A 24,147-nucleotide genomic window follows, 5' to 3' on the forward strand; every position below is an offset into this window, starting at 1 on the left:
ACGGAATTAGTTGCCTCCTCAGAATTTAAGCAGTTGTCTATGTGGAACTATTACCTCATAAAACTGTAATAATATCGATAACGCCAACAGTATCTATAGTCCTAAGGACTTGACAGTGTGGTAGAAGGTACCTCGGGCACCTGTAGCATTTACAGTATTTCCTGTCCCATTCGCGAGCGGAGTTGGTGAGTCCCCACGTGAGCTTGAATTTATCTGATTTTTCAGCTATGATCATCGCACGAGGTATTTGTGTGAGGCTGTAATGTGTTGCTTGACACGTAGGTTCTCCAAATTTTAACAGAAATCTCCCCCGTGGCCTCTCTTGATCCATCTGTCACTGGAGTTTCATGGCTGGACTCGCGCTAACTTGAGTGTTCTTTGGTTCTTCCCTATCACCTCAAATAATTCTACGGGCTTACAGTCGCCATATGACGAGCCAAGTAGACCTAGAAAAAAGACTAACCTGGCGCAAAGAAAGATAAGCAGCAGAGACATGTCAAGTCGTGCTCTGATCAAAGAGCAATATTTTAGTAGTTTTCCACTATACGTCCAATGAGTCTTAACTGAAATCAGCCATTCGACTTGCGACTAACAATGATTCTGCCTTCTGCAATTGGAGGAAGTTTCACTCTAAACGGCGTCTACCTACATCTTGACATTATCGTACCATTTGCTAAATTAAGTGATTTTATTTGATGAAAACCTGTACAGTTTTTTCACCGCTGATGCAGGGTGTGGATTAAGGAAATACGGCATAATGGTTTCGAATGCTGTTACGGTAATGAAATAACGATCTGCCGCATGTTGCCCCTGGCAGTCTTCGTAAGCCTGTCTAACCGCTAATATACAAATCCTCTGCCTCTCTTCTCATTCTTCGAAATGTTACCCGCAGTAGTTGTTAAACATATAAAAATTTCACGGTACTGTCAAAACTCATAGCTGTAATTCAGAGTAACAGTTATAATCTACATGCTTCACTGTGTCGATAGGTGTATTGTATATAGCAAATCCTGCGCAATATTAGTTTCATCGGAAACATGGCATGTTCACGTCTTTGGCTTTGTTGTATATCATCCATTGCTTTGCCCCCATAACTAGTGTCGGAAAGTTTCTCAAGTGCCACATCTTCATTTCTCTTTTTTAAAGCTGTTCATTTCTGTTTCCATTTATAATAGTGCAAGCAGAGATAAGAGTCATAACACTGAGTATTTTGACTTTCATAGACATCTCTCATCGATAAATATTTCGAAAACATTTAGTACCGAAAGCCCCCAGCAGCGTTAATAGTATCAGTTTTAACCGTATAAGTACTGAAGTAACAGCAATTTTTCATCATTAGATAATCCCTGAAAAGAATATCTTAATACTACATTTAATGAGAAGTTTAGAGAAATTTTCACAACAATAGCCATATGATGTGATAAAACTAAATTGAAAAACTGCCATCACAGTGTCGTGCCACCTCTATTGGCATGTAAACATGACATAGTGATGCCGAAATGCCCATTACAAGTAGATGTAGACTATGCTTGGGAGAATGTTTTCATTTAAACAAATGGACTCTACATTTCTTTTAGAACAGCCACAATTGTTTGCAAATCGAGAAACTTAAACACGATACGGTATCAGCCAAGCAACAAAGTAATAGTCCCGAGTATATTACCAACTGATGAACCTTGTCAGATGTCTTGAGCGATGCTTGTAATATCACAGACGTCCGCGTTTCGTGCACAACAAATATCTTTTGAACCCGGAACAATTTTGAATATCACGATGCTTAATAGACATTGAGCCATTGCAGGTGAAATATACTTGCCTCCCTTCCATCTATCATGACAGAAATCACATACCTTGTTTGTCTGCAATGTGGCAAACTTAAGAGAAAAATGAAAACTGTTCAAAGTATCGTACTTTATGATATAGAGGTTTCTGGCGACGATATTCTTGGATAAAACGTTCTCAGTGTACTTGTCACGTTAACTCTGGGTAGCAATCTCCCGCTTTTAACGAAATCTTCCTCAGGAACAATAACTGCCTTGGTTGCTATTGTGATAACCATTTATAGCTCATATATGGCTTGTGATTGATGGGTGAGCGTCGTTATTTCTTCAAGTTGTCAGAGATTGTGCGCTTTTATGCACGGGTGGTGCCATTGCTCTCATAGGAAAGTAAACGTACTGAGATTCTGTTGTTGAAGAAGTAGTAGAGATTAGAATGTGCGAGAACAACCTCAACAGCGTCTATAATCTTAGTAATGGGTGGAGGTGAGCTCTCGACGCTAAGAAGATACAGAGAAAAGTGCTGAACTGTTTATGTTCCGTCCGCAGCTCGTGGCCGTGCGGTAGCGTTCTCGCTTCCCGCGCCCGGGTTCCCGGGTTCGATTCCCGGCGGGATCAGGGATTTTCTCTGCCTCGTGATGACTGGGTGTTGTGTGATGTCCTTAGGTTAGTTAGGTTTAAGTAATTCTAAGTTCTAGGGGACTGATGACCATGGATGTTAAGTCCCATAGTGCTCAGAGCCATTTTTTTTGTTTATGTTCATAAGAGGTGACTGGCACTGTCAACGCACTCATGAACACAATCTCAGACAGCATAACGTAATGACGACATGCGCAATCATAAGCCATCTATGGGGTATAAATGGTTACCACAACAGCAACAACAGCAGTCAGTTGTTCCTGCGGAACACTGTGGAGGGTTTCGTTGAAAGCGGAAGATTATCAGCCAGATTTGACGGGACAAGTAAAGTGAGAATGTTTTATATAGTGCCACATTTTCTTTAGATCTATAAGGCTGTTGACACAAAAATTTTGGTAAAGAGGGAATCGAGATAAAATAGCCGAACCCAAGGAAGTTTTAAATCAGTTAATATAGAAGGTAGCGAAGAATTTCTCTTCTACGAAGAAACGGGATGCTAATAGAAAAAAATGTCATTGCAGAAACGTTGCCATTCAGAAAGCATTACGCCACATGAAAAAGAAAAACAAGTGCGGTTCCATCACCAGTACGCTCTTTACATTTTGGTGATGGAATCAGCCTTCTGAAGGAGCTTTGTCGTCAAACAGTGCTTGGCTAAGAACTGTCTGTGTGTAGCAATGGCTGACATCAGGGACGATTCTCAGGACACCCGTCATTCTCTTATGGATCACCATCCATCTAATCCATTGGTGTTTCTTTTAAATAACCTCAACGCCGCTCAGCACTGAGGCCGACGAAAAGTTACTTTTATGGACAAAAGAGAGAACAAAGAATAGAGCTGCGTTTAGAATAAATTACTCTTATGTTCCAGCAAACTCATTTTTGACAACTTTGTCATCAAGAATTCAGGTTTATTGTAAGGAAGTTCACTGCAATGTCGATGAGCTGTAAATGTTTATCTGCCAAATTTGGCTCATTTATGTTGCGAAAAACACGCATATTGCCGTTTCTGGAGTGTTGAAATCGCAGTGAAGGTTCTTACGTAACACGTGAAACCTTAATGATGAAGCTGTGCTTAGAAATGTACAGTGATGGCGTGAGAACGTCCATTCATTTAATTATTTCGGTTTCACAAAGAATAGCCATTATGCTACAATAGGAAAATGACTCGAGCATGGTTGTAGTAAGGATGTAATTTCTTACATCTGATAACTGCTGTGTAGCTGTCTTTTATCTGCGCTGTTCCACCAAATATCGATGCATTAGCTCTCAATTAACTTAATTCCGCCCGAACAGGCCATGATGGCCCAACGGTACCAACTGGCAGCCGTTTCGTTCTCAGCCTACAGGCGACACTGGATGCGGATGTGGAGGGGCATGTGGTCAGCACACCGCTCTCCCGGCCGTACGTTAGTTTACGAGACCGGAGCCGCTACTTCTCAGTCAAGTAGCTCCTCAGTTTGCCTCACAAGGGCTGAGAGCACCCCGCTTGCCAACAGCGCTCGGCAGACGGGATGGTTAGCCATCCAAATGCTAGCCCAGCCCGACAGCGCTTAACTGCGGTGATCTGACGGGAACCGGTGTTACCATTGCCGCAATGCTCTCGTTTCACTCGCTATGTTCACGCAGTGAGAGGGCTGTTGGCACAATCTCTTGGACAGAAAACGAAGAAGCTCATGATCTGAACATATGAAGATGAGCCGCTACAAACTGATTATGTATTGCAAAACACTCACAACGAAAAACAATTATTTGTGGTAATCATAATAACACAAAATATTGTATTTCCCTGTCACGGAACTGTGTCAGAGTCCTTGTTATTCTGTGTTCTTCAATTCGAAGACTAATTTGACGGAGCTCTCCTCGCTCCTCTATCCTGTGCAAGCCTCTTCGTCTCCGAGTAACTACTGCAACCCACATCCACTTGAATCTGCTTACTGTACTCGTCTCTTGGTATCCCACTGCAATTTTCACCGCCCACACTTCCTTCGAATACGAAACTGAAAATTTCTTGGTGTCTCAGAATGTGTTCCATAAACCGATCCCTTGTTTTAGTCAAGGTATGCCACAAAATTATTTTGTTCGGAAACGATTTTCTTGCCATTGCCATCCTCTCTAATACTGACATCATAAGTAATTCTACTTCCAAAACAGCAAAAGTCATTTAATACTTTTAGTGCCTAATTCCTAATCTAATTCCCTCAACACCGCCTGATTTAATTCGACTATATTCCATTATCTTTGTTTTGCTTTTGTTGATGTTTATCATATATCCTCCTTTAGAGGCACTGTCAATACCGTTCAACCGTTCTTACAAATCTTTTGCTGTCTCTGACGGAATTACATTGTTACCGGCAAACCTCAAAGTTTTTATTTTTTTCTCCCTGGACTTTAATTCCTTCTCTAAATTTTTCTTTGGTTTCCTTTACTGCTTGCTCAAAGTAAAGATTGAATAACTTCGGGGATAGGCTGCAACCCTGTCTCCTCCCTTGTCAACCGCTGTTCCATTTCGTGCTCCTAGACTCTAATAACTGCCGTCTAGTTTCCATACATATTGTAAACAACTTTTCGCTGCCTGTATTTCACCATTGCCGTTTCAGTTAGCCCTGTTCAACACCGTTCCATGTTATCATTTCCACTGGTTCGTGCTTGTCTTTTTTTAATAGAGACTGACAGTCGATTTACATTGTGCAATGACGTATTGCGTTGTATGTGTAATTTATATTTCCTTTAAGCCTTTTCCCACTTCCGTAAAAACAGAAACCCTCCTTATTAGGTTTTAATGAAAAGAGGAAGCTCAATAAGAGTTTCTGTGTTCGGAAGTGGGCAGAAAAGTAATTCGCATCTAACAGGAGAAAATATGACCGGGGTCATTAGTGCGTCTTCTGTCTTTGACGAACCTTTTGGTGTATGAAGGGTTCGAAGCGGAATTATGTTCGAGATCCAGTTGTTAATACTGTGCCAAAAGAAGTATTGGGGTACCTGGATGTTTCGACTTTCGAGCGTCTTAGGTAGACGAAATTCTATGTTAACAATAATGTACACTTTAGTATTATTTTCTATTGTGAAACACAAGGAGATTTAACACTAAAGACATTGAGTCACATGAAGTAAAATTTGGGATAGTCCCCCGTTTTCAACGTCTATTAATTGTTTGGGTAATTGACAATGCGTATTCAGACACCTCAGTTCCTTTTAACAGCTTTGAATGTTTCCCGTGTGAAAATTCTTTTGCTGATGTACATCTAACGTATCTATGAATTCACAAAATGGATTCTGTTACAAAACATAGACGTTGTAATTTGTGTAGGGACATATTACCGCGTGAATATCGACGTACGGAAATGGTTGAAAATTCGGAATGAATCCGTCTCACAAAGCCGAAATATTTGGGTTTACAACTTTTTTACACTCACTGTTTGCATTAAATAGGTCAAAGTACGATGCTCGGCAAAGCTCTGCGTCTTCGAGTTGATGGATATTTAAAGAAAAGTAATAATCAATCCAAGACTACCACAATGGTATATTAGGCGTGGCCTCTGGTTCGTGCACGGAAAATGAATCTTCCAGGCAGTTAATAGATGCAGCTTGTCAGTTTTCATATACTCATGACTCTACTTAAATGTGAATTCTTGGGAGATAATTCCCATAAGAACGAGAGAGTATCCGATCAAAAGATTAGTTGATAACTTCTAGAGCCATCCAACGCTTAAATGTTTTAGGGTAATACTGAAGAGCGATACGGCATGGTACGAACACGTAACAACAATCTTAGTGTAGGCGAATAGAAAAGTTATGTGTTTTTAAAGGGAATATTCAGTGAGTCTGTAAAGAAAACCGTATGCAAGACATTAGAGCGACCAGTTGCAGAGTAGGTACTACTTCAGCATTTCGATTCCTTGCCAAGTAGGCAAAGCAGCAGACATGGAAGAGCCCAGCCAGAACCGTAAGAGGTCAGTAAAGGCCGTAAGTATAAGACAGAGATGATCAGGGAACGTAAATGGGATGCTTTGGATGAACGGCGATATTGTTCCCGACAAATATTGTTGGCTAAATTGAAAAAAACCGGTATCTGAGGAAACTCTGCAATAATTCTGCGGCCTTCTTCGCATAGGGTGAGGTATTTTCGCAGAATAGGTAACTTCGCGGTATTTCGTTATAATATTGCTGCGATGAAAACAGCCATTGTAGTGTGTCCTATTGTTGGAAACAGCTGACATGACACTGTTTTATCGACTTACACTACAGCTGCTGTCTCCCGCAGCCAGTGGAGTGCACAAGTTACTGTTGTGTGACGCATCTCTGGCGGGAGCAGACTGGTTTGTTTCTTCGTAGCTGCACATCTATTTTAGAACGGCAAGAAACAAGTTATTTACTTTTGTTTGTACACAACAGGTATTATGAGACCTATAATGTTACGCTTATTTATTTTGTGAAGTATTTGGAGACAGGAAGCTTAGGAAGTCAACGTTCGCTTTTACGATAATGGGACTCCATTTTAGGTCACTTAGTTGGACGACTGTTGCATCAGTTCTACGCGTTTGTGGAAGAATTCTATTTTCAAATGTTACTCGACGCTAGTATTTCATAGACATAACGAATCTTTCCGAACAGGTCGTGAAGGCCCAATGGTATTGACTGACCCCCGTTCCATCTTCAGCTCATCGGCGTTTCTGGATGCGGGTATGGAGTGGCATGTGGTTAGCGTACCATTCTCCAGGCCGTTGTCAGTTTAAGAGACTGCAGTCGCTACTTTTGAGTCAAGCAGCGCCTCACAAGGCCTGAGTGCGCCCTGCCTTCCAACAGCGCTCGACAGACAGGGACGGTTACCCATCCAAGTGCTAGCCAAGCCCGACAGTGCTTAACTTTGGTGATATGACGGGAACTGGTTTTCTCAATGCGGCAAAGCAGTTGCCTTTTTACAAGTAAACAAATCATTGCCAACTTACCTAACCTACTATTTCCAAATTACCTTGCCTTACTAATACACAGCGTTAAAACGAATTTTATCCTTTTTGCTAATATAGTTTCTTTCAAAGATTTCATGATTTGGTTCAACATGGCCTCTAAAAGAAAACTACTGATAATCAAGGAACGCTTGTGAAATTAAAACCTAAAGAAACCAACAAAGTTAAAAGTGAAAGAGTTGCAGAAATTTCGAAACTTAGGATCTCTTGGCTGCTGCTAGACCAGTGAAATATGTACATATAATTATATATAAAGCATCAAATCTACATGGCGTCCCATACAACACAATCAAAAAGTTTTTGTTGGACAATGAATATTGTGAACATCCGCAAATGCAAACACTGGGTCGGCCATTTGCGTTATCAGCTGAAATAGATCGTCGTGTTGACAACTACATTGTTGAGATGCAGGAGCTGGAGTTTGGATTAACTGTTACAAAAGTCAGAAAACTTGCGCTTGTCTGGACCCGCGCGACCGTTACGGTCGCAGGTTCGAATCCTGCCTCGGGCATGGATGTGTGTGATGTCCTTAGGTTAGTTACGTTTAAGTAGTTCTAAGTTCTAGGGGACTGATGACCTTAGAAGTTAAGTCCCATAGTGCTCAGAGCCATTTGAACTTGCGCTTGATTTAGCTGCAACCCAAGGAAGAGAACATATATTTAATTCTGGAAAACAGGTGGCTAGTACAGTGGTGGTGGTCGAAATTCATAGAACGTTATGGTTAGAGTTTAAGGATCCCAGAAAATGTGAAATATCTGTTGAAGGTTTCTAATGCACCTAAGGAATCAACACCACAGGAGAACAGAAGGAAAAAGGATTCACTGCCTAAATGTCGCAATGTTGTTGAAAGCAACAAAGATGCCAGACAAAAAATATCCAATTCCGCAATTGTAAACGATGCCCCAAAAACTGCAGTCAGTTCATCCATACAACTCCTAGGCAACAGGAAAAGCGAATATTGGATTCGTGACGTCTGCTTGAAGACTTATTCATCTGATGTAAAGGCAAAATAGGTGCATCATGGACACAATCCTCCTTTTGCTTAACACCATACCATGGCAGCGTCTGAAAACCGCTGACGAAGTTAGCTGTCCATATGTCTGAAAATTTTTGTGAACATTTTACTTCTAAAAATGACGACTGAGGCAGTATGGTGAATGAGACTTTTTATTGCGAAGTTACCTTACCTCTGCTGCAGAGTTACCTTACCTATTGCAAAATTACCTTCTTATCTATGTTTCAAGTTTATCTATAATTATTGTGAACGGTGCCAATAATAAGAATAGTGTAAAGCGTTTATAAAAAGTTACTTTAAATTAGTTATAGTATTTTTTTTATTCTGCTCTGATAAAACAGTACGTTTTGTTGAAAATACTGAAAAATTACGTTGCCTTAGCCATAGCAATCATCAGAGTGAAATACGAAAGAATGGGTCGCGCACAGATAAAAACAGATATTTTTTTCTTATTCCCGAACGATAAAAGTGGTCAACGACATTTTTGTCCAAAGAATGTGAATAATGAAACTTCCTGACAGATTAAAACTGCCTGCCCGGACAGGAACTCGAACCTGGGACTTTTGCGTTCTTCGGGCAAGTGCTGTACCGTCTTTTTTTGCATTTCTCCCTATCTATTTCGCCGTACTTTTTTCGTTTCCGGTTCGGGGCGGATCTTGCATGACACCTTCCAGATTCCATCGATAAAAAATTCTCTCAGTTTTTTATTAGGGAGAGTGATCAGTCATCCATCTGGACACACTAAGCTACTATCTGACCTTGCTCCTTTCATAAGGTATTCCTTAGACTTTCATTTAGTTCGTTCAGTGTTAGGTAGAATATCGGGCAACAAATTTCTTCCTCAGAGCTCCATCAGCTGACACGTTTTCAGCTTCCTCACAGTTCATCTCGAGGCACAAAAGATCTTTTACGAAAGTACGTTTTCAAGTGTTACGAGGTCTTCCTGTATTTTTTTATCCATCCGTTGGTTTCCACAACAGTGCTGATTTGGAAATGCCTCCATTTTTCATGCATAGAACGCCATCTGCTTAGCGAAAAGAATCTCCGTTAAATTGATGTGTGTGGACCAAGCATGACTCAAGGCCCGCCCTCACAGCTTTACTTCCACTAATACCTCATCTATCTTTCAAACTTCACTGAAGTTCTGTATAGTGAGCGAGGTGGCGCAATGGGTAGCACACTGGACTCGCATTCGGGAGGACGACGGTTCAATCCCGCGTCCGACCGTCCTGATAAGGTTTTCCGTGATTTCCCTAAAATCGCTCCACGAAAATGCCGGGATGGTCCTTCGTAAGGGCACGGCCGACTTCCTTCACCGTCCTTCCCTAATCCGATGAAACCGATGACCTCACTGTTTGGTCTCTTCCCCCAAAACAACCCAACCCAATCTCCTGTATACCTTGCGCAACTAGCATTTCTGGAAAAAAGAATATTGTGACTTAGCCACAGTATGAGGGACTGTTTATGGAATGAATTTTCACCCTGCAACGGTGTGTGAGCTGATCTGAAACTACCTGGCAGAGTAAAACTGTATGTCCGACCGGGGATCGAACTTGGGACCTTTACCTTGGGCCAGGTTCGAGCTGTGATGTAAACAGGCCTGAGACATATTAAACACTGTTCGATATAGTCGCGTATCGTGTATTTCATTTTATAAATTTCTACGTTCGTATAAAACTATACCCACTAAAGTTCACTCTTTCCTACATAACTATTTATATCTTATACGTATAAAACAAATTTCGAAAATTTAACTTAAAAATCTGTAAATTTAAGTCTAATCACTAATACTAAATACTTATCAAAAATGGTTCAAATGGCTCTGAGCACTATGCGACTTAACTTCTGAGGTCATCAGTCGCCTAGAACTTAGAACTACTTAAACCTAATTAATCTAAGGACATCACACACATCCATGCCCGAGGCGGGATTCGAACCTGCGACCGTAGCGGTCGCTCGGCTCCAGACTGTAGCGCCTAGAGCCGCACGGCCACTCCGGCCGGCCAATACTTATCAGTTAATGTCTTTGCTTTACATGTTTCTTTGTTCTACTTCTTTCGTCTTATTGGCAGGCCACTTAGAAAATGTAACAGATCTACTAAGGAGACTGCCTACACTACGCTCCTCTTTTAGAATACTGCTGCGTTGTGTGGGATCTTTACCAGGTAGGATTGACGGAGTACCTCGAAAAAGTTCAAAGAAGGGCAGCACATTTTGTTTTCTCGCGAAATAGGAGAGAGAGGATTTGGGGTGGACACCATTAAAACAAAGGCGTTTTTCGTTGCGGCGGAATCTTATCACGAAATTCCAATTACCAACTTTCTCCTCCGAATGCGAAAATATTTTGTTGACACCGACCTACATAGTGAGAAATGATCTCCATGATAAAATAAGGGAAATCATAGCCCGTAAGGAAAGATATATGTGTTCGTTCTTTCCGCACGCTATACGAAATGGTTCAAATGGCTCTGAGCACTATGGGACTTAACATCTGTGGTCATCAGTCCCCTAGAACTTAGAACTACTTAAACCTAACTAACCTAAGGACATCACACACATCCATGCCCGAGGCAGGATTCGAACCTGCGACCGTAGCAGTCGCGCGGTTCCGGACTGAGCGCCTAGAACCGCTAGACCACCGCGGCCGGCGGCACGCTATACGAGATTGGAATAATAGAGAATTATGAAGGTGGTTCGATGAACCCTGTGCCATGCACTTAAATGTGATTTGCAGGGCATCCATGTAGATGTAGGTGTAAATGTAGAAGAGGGTGGACAAGTGTAGTGTAAGTAGTTTCTTTAGTAGACTTGTTGCATATTCTAAGTGTTCTGCCAATAAATTGCAGTCTTTGATTTGCTATCCCAGAATATTATCTGTGTAATCGTTCCAATTTGTTATTCGTAACTGTAATCCCTAAGTTTTTAGTTAAATGTATAGCCTTTAGTTTTGTATCTTTTATACTGTATCCGAAATTTTGCGAATTCCTTTTAATACTCATGTGGACGACTTCACACTTTTCATTGTTTAGAGGCAATGGCAACTTTTCACACCATATAGATATCTTGTCGAAATCGTTTTGCAGTTCATTTTGATCATCTGATGACTTCAGAAGACGATAACTGACAGCACCATCCTGCAAACAATCTAAGAGGGCTGCTCAGATGTATCCTAAATATTTTTATAGACCAAGAACAGCAGAGGAGCTGTAACACTTCCTTGGGGAACGCCAGATATTATTCTGTTATACTCAGTATGTTTCTGTCAGTGGCTACGAACTGTGACCTTTGTGACAGGAAATCACGAATACAGTAGAGCAACTGAGACGATACTCCACAGGTACGCAATTTGGTTACAAGTCGCCTTCTGGAAATCTAAAAATATGGAACGAATTTGACATCCTCTGCCGATAGCATTCATTAATTTGTGAGAATAAAGGGATAATTGAGTTCCGCAAGAACGATATTTTAAGAATTCGTGTTGGCTGCCTGTCAATTAATCGCTCCCTTTGAGGTATCCGATACTATTCGAACACAGAATATGTTCCAAAATCCTACTGCAAATCAACGTTAGCAATGTGAGTGTGTAATTCAATGGATAACTTCTATTTCCTTTCTTCGGTTCTGGTGTGAATTGTGCAACTTTCCAGTCGTTAGGTACGGATCTTTCTACGAGCTAGCAGTTGTCTATGATTGCTAAGCATAGGGCTATTGTATCAGCATACTCTGGAAGGAGCCCGACTGGTATACAATTTGGACCAGAGACCTTCCCTTTATTTAGTGATTTAAGCTGCTTCGCTACACGGGGACTACTAAGTTACTCGTGTTTCTATCCTCTTCTTATCTGAACTGTTTATAGTCTACGTTTCACTTCCGCACGAGGCTACACTCAACACAAATACCCCCATAAAGGACTTCCTTACACTTAAACATATATTCGATTTTAACAAATTTCTCTTTTTCAGAAACGCTTATCTCGCTGTTGACATTTTGTGTTTCGTATCCACTCTACTTCGAGCATTGCCAGTCCTTTTTGCTGCCCATGTAGCAAAACTCATGACTGCTTTTAGTGCTTCATTTCTTACTTTAATTCTTTCAGCATCACCTGATTTAACAGACTGCATTTCTACGCTTGTTTTACTTTCGCCAATATTCATCTTTTAACCTATTTTCAAGATACTATCCACTCCATTCAATTACTGTTGCAAGTCCTCTGCTATCTGTGGCAAAATTACGGTGTCGTAGGTAATCTTCAAAATTTTTATTTCTTTTCCTTGAACTTCAATTACCTTTCCAAATTTCTCCTAGCTTTCCTTCACTGCTCGCTCCATGTATAGATCGAATTAACACTGGGGAGGGTTTACAACCCTGTCTCACTGCCTTCTCAACTGCTGCTTCCCTTTCATGTCCCTCGACTCTTATAACTGCAGTTAGATTTCTGTCCAGGTTCCAAATAAACTTTCATTTCCTGTACTTTATCTCTGATACCTTTAGAATTTCACAGAGTGTATTCCAGATAACACCGTAAAAAGTTTTATCTAAATCTACAAGCGCTATAAACGGAGGTTTATTTTTATTCAGTCTTTCTTGTAAGATAAGTCGAAGGGGCAGTACGGTCTCTCGTGTTCCTACATTTTCCTGGCCTCAAACAGGTCTTTCCCGAACTCTGGATACATAGGCCTCCGTAGTCGTATACAAAAGCCATTAATCCATCAAAACGGAGACAGCTGCACAAATTTTGAAATTAGATCTGTATTCACAGGCAAGTTATGTTGCAGGAACAGTGTACATTGCTTTTGTAACTGATTTTTTATTTATTTTATTTTATGTTACTTTTTTAGCGGTGTTATGGGATAGGACAGAAAAGGGTTAATATTGCTAGGACGTATCATCCGTGACTCACTGCTTTTAGAAGTAGTATACTCTCACGTATTACTTATAGCTGATGCTGAGAAACATAGCGCGTGGAGACGGGCAGATTCGCTAGGAGCGGCGGCAGGCGTCCCACGGCGCCGAGTAATAGGGTTGTCAGTTCGCTGATTTATGCCTCGCTCCCTCAGTTTCCCAGACCACAAACACTAGTTACCTCTGCTTTTTCTCAGATGAGAACATACCCAATAAATGGTGTCAAGTCTTTAGTGAAATCACGATACGACAATTCTAGCTTACGCTTCGTGTAGTTGCTGAAAATGACTCGGCAGTTCCGTGGACAGGGACATCGTCGGTTTCTTTCGTTATCTCTGGCCAAATGAATGACCTGTTCCCAATGATTTCACTCGCAATGCAGTTTACTCATAAGAGGCCAATAAAGAAACTGTTGGCTGGTTAGTTTAGAGAATTCCTTATGCCTTACTGTTGGCGTTTTTCGGTTTTATGAAAAGGGATATTTTGATTGTCACCGGCGTTTATTTTAAATATGTACGCTCCCGCAGCCGCTAACAGCTGTATGAATGTGAAAGTAGATATAGATTTGTTATTTTCCAGTAAACATGAGATAAAAAAATGGCTCTGAGCACTCTGGGACTTAACTTCTGAGGTCATCAGTCCCCTAGAACTTAGAACTAGTCTGGAATCACGCGACCGCTACGGACGTAGGTTCGAATCCTGCCTCGGGCATGGATGTGTGTGATGTCCTTAGGTTAGTTAGGTTTACGTAGTTGTAAGTTCTAGGGGACTGATGACCTCAGAAGTTATGTCCAATAATGCTCAGAGCCATTTGAACCATTTAGAGCTTGACGGAAATGCTGAAAAATCCGAATTGCTGATCGCTAGAAGACAGATGCCAATTAACCCCCGAAGGCTAGTTACAAAGTATCAAAAACTAATATCAAGTCAAGAATCTAGAGATATGCTTTCGTGCCTTGTGTATCATTCCCGCAGAGATTGAGTAGACCGAGCGAGCATAGAGATATTTAAGCACTCATTTTTCCCGTCCGTCATATGCGACTGAAACGGAAAGAAATCGTATGATATGGTACAATGTCAGGTACCCTCTGCCATGAACTTCTCAGTGGTTTATATAGTATAGAGGTAGAGGCATACGTGAAGCCTTGACCTTAAACCGTTTATTTACTACCACGGGTTGCCACATGAGGTGGGATACTTCTAGGTACAGGAACTTCATTTTACGTCAGATTTTAACGTTGTTTTTCTAGCTGGCAAAGTGAGCATGTGACAGGCTAGGACACCGAAGACTTATATTTCATTCGTCGGTCGATGCAAGAGTACTTTTTTCTCACTTATCGCTTCTTGTACCTCTGGCAATAATCAGTTAGTGAGAAAAATGTCACATTGCACCATAGTTCACGACATTCACTTTCACCTGGGTGGGAAAGTCACTTCTAACGGCGGAGAAAGCCAAGGCTATACAACATCAAATAAGACCAGACCTAGTAAGGAACAAGGGTATTAAAACCAGCATTCGGGCTGATGTCAGCATTACTGTTTATCGTTGGAGGAGTCCATGTGCTCAGTACCGTGGAACGTGTCTCATTCAAGAAGGTAATAAACAGTTACAGTCCTACAAAGCCGACAGTATATCTATTTCTTTTAGTTCATACTCAGTCACATAGAATTTCAACTCGACAGTTTATTTATAATTGCTAAAAAAATTCGAACTGGGGTTGCCACTAGTTCGTGCTGGAAAGTAGCAAGTAAGACTCGATCATTTGCCAATGTTTATGAAACATCTTAAAGTTATTGCACAAAAAATTCGTGTTAGGAACAACATTACATAAGGCTGAGTGAAATAAACCGGGCAGCATAAGGAGACATCTTACGTGCAACAGCATAAACGATTGAGTGTTCAGTTGCCGAATACTATGCTAGGTGTGGACTACAAGCAGTTATGTCAACAAGATTGATATCCAATTAAACGAAACAATGAGAATTGACACTGGCGCGCTGAATTAATACCAGTTCCCTGGAACCGTATCCTACCTGGTGTAACAGTTCAAGATCTCAGACCATCACAGGCAGTGGACCCAGAATTGACGAAGGTATGCAACAGATCAATACCTAGAAGCCCTACAATCAACAAATTTCTTTCTCACATTCCACATACTGGACTTAAATGTAGAACGACAATAGGATCTCTCAAGAGTCTTCATTCACCTACTCCTTGTGATTTAGAAGAGCACTGGAGAGCTAAATGGCCATTGCGTGGGACAAGGGCTGCAGAATCAGACTGCTCGAACCATACCGCGTATAGGCGTGTACCAATCAAAAACGGAGCCGCCTCGACCACATCAGAACCAGACGCAAAGGAACCTTTTATAAATGAGAATTCCATAAAGTCCGGAGTGTGATTATAAATTGTAAATTACGTCACATTATTAGTGAATACCTAATATGAAGATTTCAAGCCCACTGGAACGACTTCCTAAAAGTCTCCCCAGAGACAGTTATATGATTACGTCGCCTGGACATTAACTATGATACTGATAAAATTTCTTAATGATCCCTTGCTATAATTTTACTCTGACTGTTGATATTTTCGTATGTTTGGTTAATGTGTTATTTTTCATATACGTCATATTTTACTGTAGTTTTGCCATACACTTCGTAATAATAATTAGTAACTATCTTCAATGTTGTACACTTATATAAAGAATATAGCATGGGCTGACAACGCGTTTCGCCAGAAGATGCTGCACGCTAATGGGTGATTGTGCTTGCCTCACTGTGTATCTCTTATAGGGAGCACCACAATGTAAGGAAGTAAGAAATAAGGTGCTTACATACCCTGCAGACCTTGTCGCTGTGAAACATCACATGGTGCGCTTTTTTCCGAAGTGCTTACAACTTGTGCTATTGCTTTTATGAATGACAATAATGAGTCGCAATGATAATCGCAGCTTAGATTGGAATATCCCTTCGTTTTGTATTCTTGACAACTGCATAGTTTCGGCTGTCTAGCCATTTTCAAGAGTATGATACAACCAATTCAACGAATACATATGGGCTACAATCAAAACTTACGTTGGTCAATATGACAGCCAGTGTGAGGCATTATTGTCAGTGAAATATTTATTTCGGCTGTGGCCTACTTGCAACTAAAAAAATAGTTTTATGCTGTGAAATGCATATTTAGATAAACTGTTGCTGAAACGACCTCAAAAAAAATGGACATTGCTATCCTATCTGGATCAAATCCTGTTGGAGAATATTTCCAACGTTATAATTTGGCCACTTGGGTGCGAGAGATGGAGGCGTACACATGTTAACAGTGCTAATTCTTTGACAGCGTTTCGTAGAGTGAGAGGTTGAGATGCTGTTGACGCATCCGTCGGGATGCACTCTTCAAACTCTGTGGCTATCTCGGCACTTTTCGGAATAAATGGCCTTGTGGTAGCAACGGGTTTCATTCTCACTTCCACTTACACATCATATTGTCCCTAAAAAGATAAATCACTTGAACCAAAATATTTCCTAGAACCTGAATTCGAGTCTCACTCACAGTCAACGTACGCATAATCTACATATAATTACGAGTGTGCGTGGACAACTTTCTCATTATCTGTACTGAGCTTTTATGAATGGAAGAGCTCCCAGAATTATACCACACGGAAGGTATTGACAGGTATTATTTATTGAATTCCTAAGGGAAAACAGATAAGTTCTCGAATAAAACTGAGCGTTGATTTTTCACTGCTTGATTTTTTGGCCTCCTGTAAATGAAGATGGATACGGTGCAACTTATTTTAGATTAGAGCACGCTTGCTGTTCTAGAAGTATTGCTGAAATAATTGGGTTCGGAGGATATACTGTTCTCACGGTGTTTCAAATTATGATCATTATGATCATTAACGAAACCTTCGTAACTGAGTGAGTTGGAAATATGTTGACAAGGGTTTTTAGAGGAATCGGATTTCAAGTCCATGAGACGCCGTAGCGGTAGCAGCACATCTGGTTCCCTGTTTCGGCACTGATGCACCGTATAAAGCCACTAATGATCTGCGTATCATTAGGCCACAAAGCGCGCAGAGAATTTAAATCTGATGACTGCAGTGTTCCGCAAACCGGTCCTAGATTTCAAAAATGCTCACGAAAGTGGTCTGGCAGTTTCGAAAATGTCACAACCAGTGCAATAAGCCTCTGCGGATGGCGTGAAGTAAAAAAAAAAAAAAAAAAAAAAATCAAATCAGTATAGGACAGCAAATTAAACTAAAAGAAAAGCAAGTGATCACGTTGTATAAAAATATTTAAAATGTAATAAAATCATTCTAACAGATAGTTTCAGATTTTCAAGTATTTCTAGTAATAAACGCAATAAAGGACAGAAACCAGAAATGACTGATATTTTACTAAAATTCCTGTGACCAGTCAGATCTTAATTATGGTAACGTCTTTAGAGAAGCGAATGCATAAAATACGGCCACAATATTAAAACTACAAGAAAGGACAATAAGAATAATAACTAAAAACTAAAAGTAGGGTCACCATAAACTCTGTTTAAAGAGTGCTGGATTCAAACTGTATTAATACACCTACAAACCTATTATGCTTATTCAGAAAAAAACGTTATTAATTGTCTCACTAAAAGCTCCATTCAATGAGCATGAGAAAAAGAGCCAAACGTAACTAACTCTTATCGGAAAAATTAAGAAAAAGAACCGTATTTTCTACTAGGGAATCTAACTGTACCATAAATTTTCCAATAAAATGAAACAGATAACTAAAAGCAACATGTTTAGAAACTCAGTTAAAGCACGTCTCTTATGCAAAACTTACTATACTTTAAGGAACTACTTACACAACGCGAAGTCGTGTATGATAAAAAAATGTTGCGTTGTCAAAAATGTAAAAAATTAAACATCTCTGTCATTCCAGAATATGCTCTCAGTGTACAATGTGTATTACTGGATTAGCTGTATGATCAGGATCAGTGATGGGAAATGCTAACACACTTTCATCTTCCTGAGCTCCTGTATATTGGAAGGATGACTCAGTTTTTCAGGCAGACCAAGCGAAGGACACAGAATATAATGAAGAGACAGGACAACTCCGTGGTCCTTACGTCAGACGGAAGGATGTGTGTCTGGTGTGTACGGTGAGTGCGGTGAGATGTGAATATATTGTATAATACTAACTCTGCAATTAATTAGACTTGCGTGTTTGTTATCTTTTACTTGTGTAGTGTTGTGTATTACGCTGACATGTCTACTACTGCTGGAAAATGACATGTGGGTGCCTAAGCATCTGACTAAGTAGCTAAATAATTCTGGTGAAGTAATCTGCGAAGAACTTAAGGAGATGTTGAAGGGAATGAGTTGGCGCATTGTAGCTAGCACCAGAAGTCTGCTTACGTCTTCTGTTCAGTCCTCAACTGCTGCAGCCGCACCGTTGCTGGACAGATTTGGCCTTCTTTGTTGGATGTCTTCAGGGTTGATGTCCTGCAAAAACAAGAACGTTCATGTCACAAAAGCGTCTAAGACAAACAAGCAGTTAAATACCATCTACGAGGGCAGTTCAATAAGTAATGCAACACATTTTTTTTCTCGGCCAATTTTGGTTGAAAAGACCGGAAATTTCTTGTGGAATATTTTCAAACATTCCCGCTTCGTCTCGTATAGTTTCATTGACTTCCGACAGGTGGCAGCGCTGTACGGAGCTGTTAAAATGGCGTCTGTAACGGATGTGCGTTGCAAACAACGGGCAGTGATCGAGTTTCTTTTGGCGGAAAACCAGGGCATCTCAGATATTCATAGGCGCTTGCAGAATGTCTACGGTGATCTGGCAGTGGACAAAAGCACGGTGCGTCGTTGGGCAAAGCGTGTGTCATCATCGCTGCAAGGTCAAGCAAGACTGTCTGATCTCCCGCGTGCGGGCCGGCCGTGCACAGCTGTGACTCCTGCAATGGCGGAGCGTGCGAACACACTCGTTCGAGATGATCGACGGATCACCATCAAACAACTCAGTGCTCAACTTGACATCTCTGTTGGTAGTGCTGTCACAATTGTTCACCAGTTGGGATATTCAAAGGTTTGTTCCCGCTGGGTCCCTCGTTGTCTAACCGAACACCATAAAGAGCAAAGGAGAACCATCTGTGCGGAATTGCTTGCTCGTCATGTGGCTGAGGGTGACAATTTCTTGTCAAAGATTGTTACAGGCGATGAAACATGGGTTCATCACTTCGAACCTGAAACAAAACGGCAATCAATGGAGTGGCGCCACACCCACTTCCCTACCAAGAAAAAGTTTAAAGCCATACCTTCAGCCGGTAAAGTCATGGTTACAGTCTTCTGGGACACTGAAGGGGTTATTCTGTTCGATGTCCTTCCCCATGGTCAAGCGATCCTCTGAAGTGTATTGTGCTACTCTTCAGAAATTGAAGAAACGACTTCAGCGTGTTCGTAGGCACAAAAATCTGAACGAACTTCTCCTTCTTCATGACAATGCAAGACCTCACACAAGTCTTCGCACCCGAGAGGAGCTCACAAAACTTCAGTGGACTGTTCTTCCTCATGCACCCTACAGCCCCGATCTCGCACCGTCGGATTTCCATATGTTTGGCCCAATGAAGGACGCAATCCGTGGGAGGCACTACGCGGATGATGAAGTTATTGATGCAGTACGACCTTGGCTCCGACATCGACCAGTGGAATGGTACCGTGCAGGCATACAGGCCCTCATTTCAAGGTGGCGTAAGGCCGTAGCATTGAATGGAGATTACGTTGAAAAATAGTGTTGTGTAGCTAAAAGATTGGGGAATAACCTGGTGTATTTCAATGCTGAATAAAACAACCCCTGTTTCAGAAAAAAAAATGTGTTGCATTACTTATTGAACTGCCCTCGTATTTATCTTACACAAATGATGGTGGGGATATGAGTTTTGAGTCAATTTTCTACTGCACTAATTGTGAACTAGAAACTCCGAACGCATGTATAATTGATCAATGAGTCTTCTTCTTGAAAATTTTCTAAGGGCTGAAATCTCTTCAGCGGCTTCTTTGTACATAAACATTGCCTAAGCAGTATCGAATTCAGAAAATTCCTCAATGTGATTTAATGAGATAGCCATTATTATAAAGTATATTTAAAATACTTATGATTTCTACCAACACACTATAATTTCACCATCATTTTAACGTGTGTGATTAGAAAGTTTCTTAGGTATAATAATGAATATTCAGTGTTGGCAACGACCTGTAGGATTTACAAAACTTTGGTGAGAAAAGTTTAGTCCATACTACACAGGATGTTCCAGAAATGTCACGAACTTCGAGGAGTTGTGGAGGGTGTTCTGAGGAACAAATCGAGGATAGGAAACCGTGTCCAGAAACGTCATCCAGCGAAGCTACAGAATGTCGAAGTTACAGATGCCGGCGCCCGCCACTGGGCACCGATTAGGCAGCGAGGGTGACTTTGTGTGCTGAACGTCTAGCAATGTTGTTTGTTATTCAGTGATCGCGATTGATTTCCATGATCACCAGTGGAGGAGATGGAGCTAGCTGCCGTGCAGAACGGCCTATCTCCTAGGATTGCGATGCTCTGTTGCCTCGTTGAATGACGGTTTCGCGCATGGGTTTCCAGCCGCAGTTTATTTTTCACCTGACACGGTCTAAAATATCCAATGTTTTTCGGTGTACAGGAGAAAAATAAACTGCATACGGAAACCTGTGTCCGAAAGCGTCATCCACAAAGGCAACAGGGCATCACATTCATAGGAGACAAGGCCTGTCTTAGCAGCAGCTAGCTCGGTCTTCTCCACTGGCGATCGTGGCAATCAATCGCGATCATTCAATAACAACAAACATTGCGAGACATTCCGCCTACGGTCCGTCAGCGTAAAAAGTAACAGTTACTGACGAAGAGGTTGCCTAGTGGCTATAACTTCGAAGCTCTGTAGCGCCGTTGAATGATGTTTCGGAACACAGGTTCCTATCCTAGATGCGTTCCTCAAGACTTCTCTACATCCCTCGAAGTTAGCTCACCCTGTATTCAAAGAATGTAGACTCTTCACTCTTACACTTCTTTACTTTCAATATAAATAAAAACTTCCAACGCTACACTGAAATCGTTCGAAATATAAGTGAAATGTAAGTTTTTCAAATGATAGAGCACAGCAATCATTCGTCCTTTTCTTTCAGGTTTTATTAGGCAAATCTAGATTTCAGCTAGTGCCTAGCCACTGTCAGTGCGCTATTTCATAGTAACAATGCATGTCCTAGTACGTCAGTCCCCTGTTGTTCGGTTTTCTGTCACGGTTACCCAATAGGTAAATGCAGAGGTGCATTTGCATAAAATAGAGAACCGGCAGAATGAAGTTTTAAGCATGATCTTCTGAAACACTGTTAATGCAGGTACTGCCGAATTTGTGACTAATAATATGATGAATGCTGTGTTCCGCATTATCTGAAAAAATTATTTTTTCCAATTAATCTTAGATGTTACCCAATTTCTGTTGCAGTTTTAGTGATAGTCCAAAGTTGTTTGTTCTGAAAATATATAGAAACGCCGCAAAGTATTCTATTAAATTACTGTAGCATCAACTTCAGTTTAATATAGGTTGACTCTTACAGAGGAGATAACAACAACCAGACAAATTTTACGAAGATATTTATTTATTAAAAATAGCGTCGTTACCGGTTTCGAGCCGGCAGGTTCATCTTCAGACTGTTTTTTCACGTAAAGATAGATTTTACATTAGCTTTCACTTTTTGTTTTCCCAAATGATGAAATTTCCCTGGAATGTAGTCAAATTAAGTCGGGTGATGCTGAGGGAATTAGATTAGGAAATGAGACACTTAAAGTAGTAAAGGAGTTTTGCTATTTAGGGAGTAAAATAACCGATGATGGTCGAAGTAGAGAGGATATAAAATGTAGACTGGCAATGGCAAGGAAAGCGTTTCTGAAGAAGAGAAATTTGTTAACATCGAGTATAGATTTAGGTGTCAGGAAGTCGTTTCTGAAAGTATTTGTATGGAGTGTAGCCATGTATGGAAGTGAAACATGGACGATAACCAGTTTGGACAAGAATCGAATAGAAGCTTTCGAAATGTGGTGCTACAGAAGAATGCTGAAGATAGGGTGGGTAGATCACGTAACTAATGAGGAGGTATTGAATAGGATTGGGGAGAAGAGAAGTTTGTGGCACAACTTGACTAGAAGAAGGGATCGGTTGGTAGGACATGTTTTGAGGCATCAAGGGATCACAAATTTAGCATTGGAGGGCAGCGTGGAGGGTAAAAATCGTAGAGGGAGACCAAGAGATCAATACACTAAGCAGATTCAGAAGGATGTAGGTTGCAGTAGGTACTGGGAGATGAAGAAGCTTGCACAGGATAGAGTACCATGGAGAGCTGCATCAAACCAGTCTCAGGACTGAAGACCACAACAAGAACAACAACGTGGTGCCCTACAACCAAAACAAGCTGTGGGATAATATCTTTTTAACTCTAATTGTGTCTCACAACGATTTAAACGATGTAAACAAATTATTTAAGTGAAGATGCTTTGGGTAGTTACATTGAAAAACCCGTGCCGTTACTTTCCAGTGATGCATGATCACAAGCAGCCAGCACTGGAAAGTAAATGGCGCAGATTTGAAGTGTATCTTAACGAGAAGGAGCTGTCTGAAAATGAACCTGTCGGCTGGAATCCGGTAACGGCGCTATTGAAATAAATAAATAACATTACAAAAGGTGACTGGCTGCTGTTATCTTCTCTGTAAAAGTCAATTTATATTTTGTACACAGGCACGGGCTCAGAGCATCACTTTTCGACGAAATAGCATTAACTTTAATTTGCTTATCGCTTAGTTTGACGTTTGGTGTAGTTAGTGTTAGAGGTTTCTACAGCTTTAATGACGTCATTTCGCAGTCAGAGAAGCAAGTTTTCGACAAAAAGTGTCATTATTTATTCACATAAGACAATGAGTTGGCTACCGTAAAAAGCTTAAAGTTGAAGCAATGGAACCGTGTAATTCTGTTATTGAACAGCAGAAATATCTGTGTCAGCAACTTTTAACACATTTATCAATCTGAGAATGGCAAAGCACTCTAGTTTTCGCGTCTGTGCAAAGGTTCTACCTTCTATAATACACAAGTCTTATTGCGTTACTCCAACATGTTTTCACACACTTCACCAATGGATCTGTTCGTTTGAATTGCAGTTTGGAAACTGCAAGGGAAGGCTGAAAATGTTGACTGGTGCTTAAAGTCAGCTGATAAAGACGTTTATTGTATTTCCATCCGTACTCCGCAAGCCACCTCACGTCGTGTGGCGGAGGGTACTTACTGATACCACCATCTTTCCTACCCTTCCCTGTTCCACTCGCCTAAGGTGTGTGGTAACAACTGTGGAGAAAACTCCATATGAATTGTACTTTGTCTGATTTACTCGTCACGGTCATTTCGTGAGTCGTAAGTGGGAGGCAGTAATATGTTGCCCTACTCTTCTTAGGACGCCCGCTTTGGGAATTTCAACATTAAGCCTTTACATGATACACAATGCCTTGATGCAGCATCTGTCACTGGAAATTGTGTAACACTTCTGCGGTTACAAAGCCACCCCATAATGAAACATTTCGCTCCTCGTTCGACATTATCTATCTATTCTAGTAATCCAAGGGGCGTGATGAACACTCAAGAATCGGTTTTAGGAGTGTTTGGTAAATTACCTCCTTTATAGATGAATTATATTTTCTTAAGATCCAGCCAATGAATCTCAGTTTGGCACTTGAATTCTACAGTAGGTTGCTCCTGTCGGTTACTTCTAGGTATCCAGTAGTGTTTGCCGAATACCATAA

At 40.9% G+C, this 24,147-nt stretch overlaps 1 protein-coding gene across 1 annotated transcript in view; it reads right to left on the reverse strand.

Moving 5' to 3' along the window:
* Positions 1-24,147, reverse strand: part of LOC126249004 (uncharacterized) — a 536,950-nt gene that overhangs the window by 468,789 nt on the left and 44,014 nt on the right. Inside the window, exon 2 of the mRNA XM_049950589.1 lies at positions 18,704-18,790. The gene's annotated coding sequence lies outside the window, so the exon portion shown is untranslated. The remainder of the gene's footprint in view (positions 1-18,703; positions 18,791-24,147) is intronic.

Source organism: Schistocerca nitens, chromosome 3, assembly GCF_023898315.1.
Source record: "Schistocerca nitens isolate TAMUIC-IGC-003100 chromosome 3, iqSchNite1.1, whole genome shotgun sequence".
Classification (NCBI taxonomy): Eukaryota; Metazoa; Arthropoda; class Insecta; order Orthoptera; family Acrididae; genus Schistocerca; species Schistocerca nitens.